Here is a 10,216-nt window from a genome sequence, read left to right as displayed (position 1 = left end):
CCTGGGGAGCAGGCCTAAGCTGGCAGGTGGACATCCCCTGAGGGGTTCTGGACCGCGAGAGGGCACAGGCCTGGCTGAGGGAACCCCCCAAGTGCAGGGATTTTCATGCACCAGATATATAGTAAAAATATCTATATATATAAGAGCCAAGCGACCAGAATGCCAGAATGACCGGTCGCTATGACACGCATTGCGGCGGCCAACCAGCCCAATCACCCCCCCCCCAAAACCGCCCGCAGCCCCTCCACCCAGCTGACCCCATCCCCGATCACCACCCCCCACCCCAATTGGGGGCAGGGCCGGGCAACCTCCCGCAGCTCCCCGCCCTGGCCAGCCCGGCCCCGATAAGGCCCCAACTGGGGGCGAGGGCAGGGCCGGTGGCCAACCTCCTGCATCCCCTCTCCCCCACCGGCCCCGCCTCCAATCGGCCCCATTGGGGCAGATTGGCTGGACCCCACCCGCGCATGAATTCGTGCACCGGGCCTCTAGTATTAAAGAAAAACAAGAACAACACTAACTCTCCACACCCTGATTCCTGCCACCCTCTGCAGCCTCAATTCCTGGCACATCTTCCTTATAAATTATGCCCTAGAACAGCCCCATCCAAGAGAAATAGTACACAAGCCAGATATGTAATTTTAAATTTTCTAGTAGCCACATAAAAAAGGTGAAATAAATTATATTAACATATTTTACTTAACCTAATACATCGAAAATATTCACTTTGTCATATAATCAATATTTTAAAAGTATTACAGAGATAGTTTACATTCCTATTTTGAATTAAGTCTTTGAAAGTTGGAATACATTTTACACTTAAACCTCAATTTGAAAGAGCTACATTTTGAGCTGCATTTGAACATATGGCTGTGGCTAGCATGTTAAACAGCAGAGACCCAGTACTAATAAGATTCTTGATACATCTCCCCATGCTCTTTTACACCTCTGTTCTTTTTTCCAAAATTATTCCTACTCATATTTTGAGATTCAGATCAGACAGCCCTTCTTACCTCCTCACCTGTGACAAGTACAGGCTCATATTCCATTAGCTGCTTGTGTGTTCCACCATCACAACACGTCCCAACACACACTGAACTCATCTCTCTATGTCTGTCTCCAATGCTAGAACTCTAGTTCCTCCAAAGAAAAATCCTACCAGACCTACCCACTTTTATATCTTAAGCACCTTGCAAAATGTTTGTGTACTACAGCAAACAATTAAATCTTTGTTGAATTAAAAAAAGAATCAGAATAGCATGTGTACCACTGACATGAGCTGTCAGTTTAAATTCTGGGTTCCTCAGTAAACATTTCATATCCTTGGTTAACAACAACAACAAATGCAAAGATACACTGCAAATATACCTAATCCTTTTTTTGGTTCTGTTTCAGTGCAGAGTTTACTGATGAAAACATTATACCTGTGTCATAGCTTGAGCAGAATAAAGAAATTTAAACTTTGAAGCTATAAGGGATCTTAGATATGATCTAGTTATTTTACAAATGAAGAAAAAATAGGTAAAAGTGTTTAAACGATGAATACAAATTTACAAAAGTAGCTAACACAAAGCTAGCACCATAACCACGTGCCTAGATCCCTGTAGGTTTCCTTTATACTACTCTGCTTGTGTGGTTTGTCAACTATTCACATTAATCAATGTGTAATTAAACACATTTATAATTAGAGAAAACTTGTACAGTTGAAAATCTAGTTGTTTGTTATTACTGATGTAGTACCTTTCAAGATGGCATGGCAGAAAATATACCACTTAATACATATTCCTTTGCTTCTCCTTCTGTTCATGCCACAGTTCCATGGAGCCGTATGACTAGTTCTAGCCACAGAAACATGTGCGGAAGCAGCACATGTCACCTCTGGGGTGTAACATACTTTTCTCCCGTGACCCTAGAACCAGTATCAATATGTCACTGTTACAGGCTGCAATAGGCCTGCTATGCCAAGTTGCCAAATGGAGGGGTAGGCCTCCACAAGAACAAGAAATAAACTTTGGTCGTGCTAAGTATCTGAGATTTTCAGGTTGTTTTTCAATAGCAGAAGTTCATGCTAAATTACCCTAAATAATAACTAACAGAAACCTAAATTACATATCTAAGGAAGTATACCTTGAAATAGAGTACCATGGCAAATGAATTTAATAATGCTAAATACAAACCTACTTTTAACATTTTGTTATTTTTAGCTTAAAATGACATAATCAACTACACATTAAATTGCAGACGTATCAGGTATAAAATCTTGTTAAAGACGTAAATTGTCAATGTAGAAAACACACAGACAAAATCAAATGCTGAATCAAGATTTTAGTACAGATTACTTTTTCTAAAACTGGCAACGTCCTCATGAAATGGCCATACCAGCCTACGGCCCTGAGCCAGGACCTAGAGTTTTCCTTTCACACTGAGATGGTTCCAGGAGGAACTCCTATTGGCATTATGGAACGTCAAGAAGGCTTCTCTCATCACCCCTGAGAGCACTGCTGCATCACCTTCTTTCTGAAACTATAAAAAGTTTTTATTTACCACTGTCAGAAGTTACCTCTTATGAATTCTACTTGTCGTAATCATTTCCCTATCTATACATGTATTACAATATATCATTAATTAAAGGCCGCAGATGCCATTTGGGGGAGAATTAATGAATCTCCTGACTGTTCATATAAGGATGTCAGTATAAGATTGCATTGAAGCATCTGGAAAGAGTTAGTTAACATCAGAATTTTAGAAAAAAATACTAATTTTTTTAAAAGGCAGAGCTGCTCACGGTGATAGTTATTTTGCAAACTGAAAGCATGATTGCCTTGTGTTTCAGCCAGAAGAGTGTCAGCCAACTGTGGCCTGAGTTTCCTGAATGTCTGAATTTTAAATTCATACAGAAAAACTTTAGACATATAGAAGAGATTATCATAGATGCTTAGACTTGTAAATGCTGCTATGCTTTTCTAAGTAATGAATTAAACTAGATAATTCCCAATTATTATTACAGAGTAACTATGCAAGGCAAGGCTATCCACATCTCTGAGATTATCAGGATTTTGGTCATGTTAATATTCCCCTGAAGTACATTTCCTTGCATTAAAAATGTGTACTTGGTTGGAAAGAATTTTATTATAATTCACACAACTTGTTTTAACTAAATGGTTGGCAGACTGCAGATTACTTGTGCTTCATTTAAGAATATGGCTGAATGCATTAGAATTTGCAATACACAGAATTTTCTAAACATCAAAATATATCTGGGACATTCATAGATTCACTTTACCTAATATTTTCCCCTTTCCCTCATTTCTATTTTTATGGGTGCTTTCCTGTTTGTTTGTTTTAGTGTAGGGTGTGTTTTCCTGTAAGCATCCTCATAACTTCTGTGTAACTTGGGAGAACACACATACCCAAATAAAGAGAGAAATGATCACATCTGACTTATCAATAGAGTTTTTAAAAATCTAAAATATACCTCAGAGAAGCATTTCTTCTTGATTCTTAGAATTGGTAACAGTTTCTAAAGCCTTCCCCATCCTGGGGACCTGGAAGGACCCTCACTGGCACCTAAGTGACAACTTAAGTAACAGCAATAAGCCCTGAGGACTCAGTGTTCATTGTTTATGGCTGAGGTCTGCTGAAATAGACTGGTACAACAAACTATTTAATGAATAGTAGTTATTATGACAATCATTATCATTCGCATCAACCTAGTCAACCCATCGCCTCCCTAGACAGACAGAAGAGGTTCCTGGAACAGAAGTTCAATAGTAAAAGCCCGAAGTGTAGAGCGGGTTGCAGCACCAAAAAATAAGACAGATAAGCCCTGGATGGAATTTCAGAATCACATAAAACACATTACACAGCTCTTCCCTAGCTAACTCCCATTCATTCTTCAACCTTAGGCTAAAAATCACCTTTCAGGATGCCTTCCATGACCCTCTTGGATTAGGATAGGATGCATTCCCTTTCCAATACTTCCACATAACTTTGTATTAACCTTGCTGTATCAGTTATTCACTCAAAAATTGTTAATTGAGCCCTTACTATAGGCCAGGAACTACTCCAGGTAATATGAACACAACATGAACATAATTCTAATGCTTTTCTCGGAGTTCCAATCTCAGTTAATGATCTCACCATTTGGCCAAATGCCCCAAATCTATCTTGACTCTTCCTTCCCATCCGTTTCACATTAAACGAGGTTCTAAGCCTTGCTAATTTTGACCTCTCTCCACCCAAACCACCACTGCCTACCTAGCACAGCTGTCTGCCCTCTCCCCTGGAAACTATTCCCACAACCTCCAGTCCCTATCCTTTGCAACCCAACCTACACACCTACAACTGGAGCTCCTAGAATGAAAATCAGATCGTCATGCTCTCATGTCAAATATGTCTAGAGTTTCCCCAATGTATCTGGTGATTTCCCTTGGTTCCCATATTCTCCCACGTACCTTGAACTTCTGCTATATTAAACTATTTGCAGTTTCCTACATATGTTCTACTTTTTTATGCCTACCAATGACACCTAACATGGTCCCTAGCACTTACTACATGCTTAATACATATATATTGATTACAAGAATGAACAAATAAAGGTATTCATATTTGTATGCTTACTAGGCCTTCTGTTTGAATTGTCATTTGTCTCCAATTCTCAACATCTTCATCACATTGCATTCCAAATGCCTATCAAAGCATCTGCAACCTAGGAAATGCTAAGTAGTGTTTCTGTAATGGACAAATAATTGATGGACAAATCATCTCCCTTAGCTTAGGACACAAAGTGGAATACAAGCAAGTAGAGAGCAATGGTTTTCCCTTTCATAAGGAATCCCAAAAGCCTTTGCTGTTTCCTTCAGGAACATGAACTATGCAGGTCTTGAGAGGTAAAATCAGAATAACCTATGAGAGCAACCCTGGGAGGAGACATGCCCTTCTTTTTTCATTTTGATTTTAATTCAGATATTGATTGAGATACGGTAAAGGTAGCACCACATAATGGAAACAGAATTGCCCTGGGAGTCAGAGGACCTGAAGTGAATTCTAGTACTGATTCTACCTCTAATAAGCTGTGTGACCTGGATCCCGCTGTATCAGAAGCCAGCCCACCCCATGGACCTCCTATTTATGTAAGCAATTGAAGTCCCTTTTTCTGCTTTAGTTGGGTTTCTGATGCTTGAAACTAGGAGTGTTGACTAATATCCCATTATTATTGTCTCTTATGGTTGCATTACTATGTGGGTAAGCCAAAAAAATGCCATAGATAAAGCATATTTAGATTATAGCAAAGCATTTTGCTTAAGTCTCTTAAGATTTCCTCATAGAGGGCTCAATTGTTCACTCAGTTGGACTTGAAACTTGTGGAACCAATATATGCAAAACTGTTCTGATTAACAAATATGCACCCATGGAGAGAGGTCTCTTGTGTCATGTTACAAGCCCTGAACTGCCCCTAGTCTATTTAAGGTTCCCAGCAGGCATTCAGAGGAATGAGAGGCATGCTTACCAGACTTCTAGGCCTCTCATAGCTGGAAGAAATAGTTAATATAATAGATGTATGAGTCAAATTCAATGGTCTGAAGAGGCCCAAGAGGATGAATTTAATAAGGAAGATAGAGAAAAGGCCCACTTAGGGCCATAGGCCTTTGTAATGACCCTTATCTTCAGTTTTTCCCCAAATACATTTGGAGATATTACCTAGCCTAAGAAATGAGACTCTTCTGTTTTTCTTTTTGATTTTTAATACTTGTAATTAAGTTTCATGTACATTGAGCACTTTTATTCCATTTTGTAGATAGGGTATTCCTTCTTTCTTTTTTAACCCCACCCCCACCCCTCACCACGTAGCTCAGGGCTAAAAAGGCCACTGGTGGGGAGCAGTCGGCCCCCATTATGCACAAGCATGTGCTCTGGTGCTGCAGTCTGAACCCACACCACACACAGGCACAGCGGGGGCTCAACAGCAGCGCGTGGGTATTATTTCTTAATTGTACTGTTCTTAGAGTTATTTGAGAAAGTTGCCCATTTGTAATTAATTAGTTTTTTGATTATTTTGTGTTTAAGAGTCTTGAGGCCTTTGGGCATATGTACCTGAAAATTAAAATTTATTATACTAGCATAATGAAATCAAAATGGTTTTATGTAGCTTCATGATTTATATTTGGAAAGTTATTTAAGTATAATTTATAGGTTATACCTCACAAGCACAACTGCTTTTGTTTTTCTCATTCTCACCTACAAGAAAATCTCAAGATTTCTTAAATCCTGCTCATGTAACACATCATTTGGCATCTATTATTCTTTCTTGCTATTGCTTCCATTCCTCTTAATTACTGGCTTTGACCAGCAAGTCTAGCCAATTTGGCACGGGCACGGGAAACACATTCACCTCCTTGCCTCTTGCCCACTGTGTCTTTAGAGTGAAGGGACCTTCAGTCCTCTCTGAGTTCAGGGGAGTATGCAAGAAATAAACTCTGGTTCCGATCCTCCTGCCCTCACTAGCCCTGAGAAGAGAGAATAGGAAAACTCATATTGGATTCTAGCCACAGACACACCTATAAGAAAAGCCCTGCACAGATGGAGGGAGGGTTCAGGGAATTGGCCCAGCCATTAATAAATAGTAGCTCATTTTTTCATTTGGATATTATTTTTGTGAGTTCAGATCCCCTGGAAGTCAATCTCCAAAAGATCATGAGGATGGGGGCAGGACTCAAGAATGAAGCTCAGAACCTGTTCTATTACTTATGGAGTCTAGCTCATTGCTTTGTTTCACCATCCACACAGTCATTTTCTCATTCAGCAGACACCGATCAATGTGCCAGACTCTCTACAAGGCACAGAGATGACAAAGATAAGACACAGGCTCTGCCCGCAAACAGTTCAAATTCCTCCCATTCATTCTGTCAGACCCCATACACACTGCTTTGGGGAACTTCAGAAGCTTAAAGACTAGGAGGAAAAACAGGCTATGCGATGCTAATAGAGAGGTTCAGAGAAAGTGTTCTTTGAGGTCTGAACAAGTAGAAACTGCTTTAGCTCCATGGCTCTGAGAGGGTTTCATGCAAGGAAGCTGGACAGGACGGAATCAGGCAGGGAAAAGGCAAAGGGACCCTGTGAGTCCACCCCAAAGTGACCACATCTGCCTGTCCTGAAAACAGTAATGTTTCCCTCTTTAGATAACCATAGAATCACTGAATTAAAAAAAAAAAGAAATGAGGCACTATCTTTGTTTAAAAAGAAAGGGGAGGGGACGGGAAACAAACCAGCTTACCCTTTGCCTTTCCTATAAAACTATATTACTGCTCCTTCTTGCCATCTATCTAGATAATTTCTGTAATCCCCAACCTGACACCGGCAGGCCTCACAAAAAGCTAAAATTAAAATTAACAACATCAGAGCTCCACATTAAATAAGAAAACAAAATTGAGAGACATAATGTATTTTGAGTAAAAGGAAAATAAACCAGAAACTATGTGTATATATAAACATGAGGAGGAATATACATGTGTTATGTGGTGGTATATATAGATACTGTATTGTGGATAATGCTCTTCCCAGTAACCTGTTTAAAAAACACACACACACAAAAAAAAACCCAGTACACTGCAGCAGGTATCCGCATAAAGAAGCCACCCACTTCCCGAGAACAGTCCTGATGCTCTGCCTACCCTCCTTATGTCCCATTACTTCACAGCTCCAGCAGCAAGCTTGATGTATTACCCTCCTGACATGTTTCCTCACTCATCATCTACTCCTTGGGAAAGTAAGTCCCTTAGATGCCATAAGAACCCCTCACCAGATCCTTAAGAACCCACTTTCCATGTACCTGAACCTTTGGAGTCTGTCCCCCATTTTCTGAGCTCCATCTAAATTGTAAAAACTGCCCTAACTGGTTTTGCTCAGTGGATAGAGCATTGGCCTGTGAACTGAAGGGTCCTGGGTTCGATTTCAGTCAAGGGCACAATGCTGGGGTTGCAGGCTCTATCCACAGTGGTGGGTGTGCAGGAGGCAGCCAATCAATGATTCTCTTTCATCACTGATGTTCCTATCTCTCTCTCTCCCTTCCTCTCTGAAATTAATAAGAATATCCTATATAATAAAAGCCTAATAGGGTAAGTGTCTGACCATTCGACCAGTTGCTATGATGTGAACCAGAGGGCAGATGCTCCGACTGGTAGGTTAGCTTGCTGCTGGGGTCCAGCTGATTGGGACTGGGCAAGATGGCCGGACACGCCCTGGAGCCCTCCTGCAGTCCCTCCCCGGCCCCTATAATGCAGCAGTGGGGTCCCTCGGCCTAGCCTGCAACCTCTCGCAATCCGGAACCCCTCAAGGAATTTAGGAGAGCTGGTTTCAGCCCAATCCCCATAGGCCAGGCCGAGGGACCCCACCAGTGCAGGAATCCGTGCACCAGGCCTCTAGTTTTTAAAATAATAAATACATAAATAAATAAATAAATAAACAAACAAACAAACAGTGAAAAACAAAACCACATTTGTTCTGTCACAATTGGCTCATTTCGCCAATATGCTTACTAAAATTTCTTTGTGAATTTTCATCAGCTACATCATGTGAGCTAGAAACCATTTACCAGACAGAGATCCAGCTGAAATCATGGGTTGTTCTGGAGTTCCATGCTAAGGAAGGCTGAAGGAAGTGGAACTGCCAATTGTTCCTCTAAAAGACTTGTTAATTTCATAATGCCCTCTTATTTCCAATGATAGCACTGTGATTCAAGCTCTCTTGCTTCATGGTTTGGGATACCTTCCCTCTCCTCATCCTGCACACTGCTGCCTGGCTGATCTTCTGATCACTTATTGAATCCTCTTAAACCCATGCCCAAGGACCTACATGCTCTTAACTGCCACTAAAGCCAATTTCCTAATTTTATCCTCCAGGGCTCAAGTCGGATGTCTGTCTCCCTTCTGCCTCAGCCGCCTCCAGCACTGCTCACACTCTCTGAGCTCTCCTCCCTCCCACAGGCTCTGCTCCCATATTCTGCAGGGGACCTCCTCATGGCCCACAGATTCCCCACTGGGCACTCCACATTCTGTCCACCATTCAATCTGTGCTGCCAAATACTCACTCACTTCCAGTTCATTTCTTGCTGAATATCTGCTCACCTTATAGATTCAAATGGTAACAAAACAAAAAAGTTAGGCTAAAGACTAAAAGAGAGATCCTGCTGAAAGGAATTCACTTGGGGGATGATTCTCTCTTAGACGTGGTTTCCTAACACATGGACCACCTAAACTCAAGGCAAAAAGGCTCCTGTCTCCTTGTACATGGCAGTTACGGTTTATATCACACACTTACCTGTTTTCACGGTACTTTATATTTTTGGCCTTTATCTTCTCAAGCAGTTTATAAGTCCCCATTGGGATATGGAATATGCATTGCAGTGCTAGGGAGTAAGAAGAGGAACTAAAAAATAACTAATTGTGAGATACAGAAGTATATCCTCCTTTAATAAAACCTAATGACTCCTTCACTTTCCATATCTACATATGCAAAACCAGAACCTGCTTACCAGATAGTGTGGATTTGGGAAGAAAAAGGCAACACTTCTGGAGGGGCATAGTCTGGGCATGTCTGTCCAGCCTCAGATACCCATTTGGATGGTCAGGGCTCTAACAGACTGAATGTTTATAAATATACTGTTCTGGGAACTGCTGTACTTTCAAAAAAATAACAAATCTTACTGTAAAATCCCTAAGAAAAAAAAGCTAAAATATGTTCTCCCTGGTTTTGTCTTCCTTCTCTGTTCCTCTGCTCTGTTTGGTCTTCTCTCCACATGTCATCACGATGTGCCAGCACCGCCCTCGGAGCCCGACCTGCTCTGTGATCACAGAGATCACGGACTGCCAGGCCAGCCACTGGAAAATGATCGTGCTTTGAGAAGTAAGCTCCAATTACAACCTCAGCCTCTCTTGAAAGGTATTATCATATTCTCTTAAAACCATCTCGAGACCCTCCTTCCCCCGCATATTCCACCCCAACCTACCAAATTGCTCACTCTTGTCTGGGACCTTTCACTTCTAATTGCTTTTCCAAACATAAATGAAAGTACTAAATATTAATAACTGGAAGAAGAGATGAAAAGGAATATGCTACAAACTCATTTTTAGCCATTTTAAGTCAAAAAGAACAAAATGTCAGCCTTAAAAAAAAGCTTCTTTTTTATGAATTGGTATTATAGAGGCAAGAAATAATGCCTCAA

The 10,216-nt window shown here is 41.0% G+C and overlaps 1 non-coding gene across 1 annotated transcript; it reads right to left on the bottom strand.

Moving 5' to 3' along the window:
• Nucleotides 1–5,839: 5,839 nt before the first annotated feature.
• On the bottom strand, nucleotides 5,840–5,969 carry LOC111827985. The gene has a single exon (XR_002831734.1). It is a non-coding gene; the product is annotated as a small nucleolar RNA SNORA76 (small nucleolar RNA).
• Between the last annotated feature and the right edge of the window lie 4,247 nt (nucleotides 5,970–10,216).

Source organism: Myotis lucifugus, unplaced genomic scaffold (assembly GCF_000147115.1).
Source record: "Myotis lucifugus unplaced genomic scaffold, Myoluc2.0 scaffold_259, whole genome shotgun sequence".
Classification (NCBI taxonomy): domain Eukaryota; kingdom Metazoa; phylum Chordata; class Mammalia; order Chiroptera; family Vespertilionidae; genus Myotis; species Myotis lucifugus.
The sequence above is the reverse complement of the archived record's forward strand: the minus strand, read 5'-3'. Positions and strand labels throughout refer to the sequence as shown.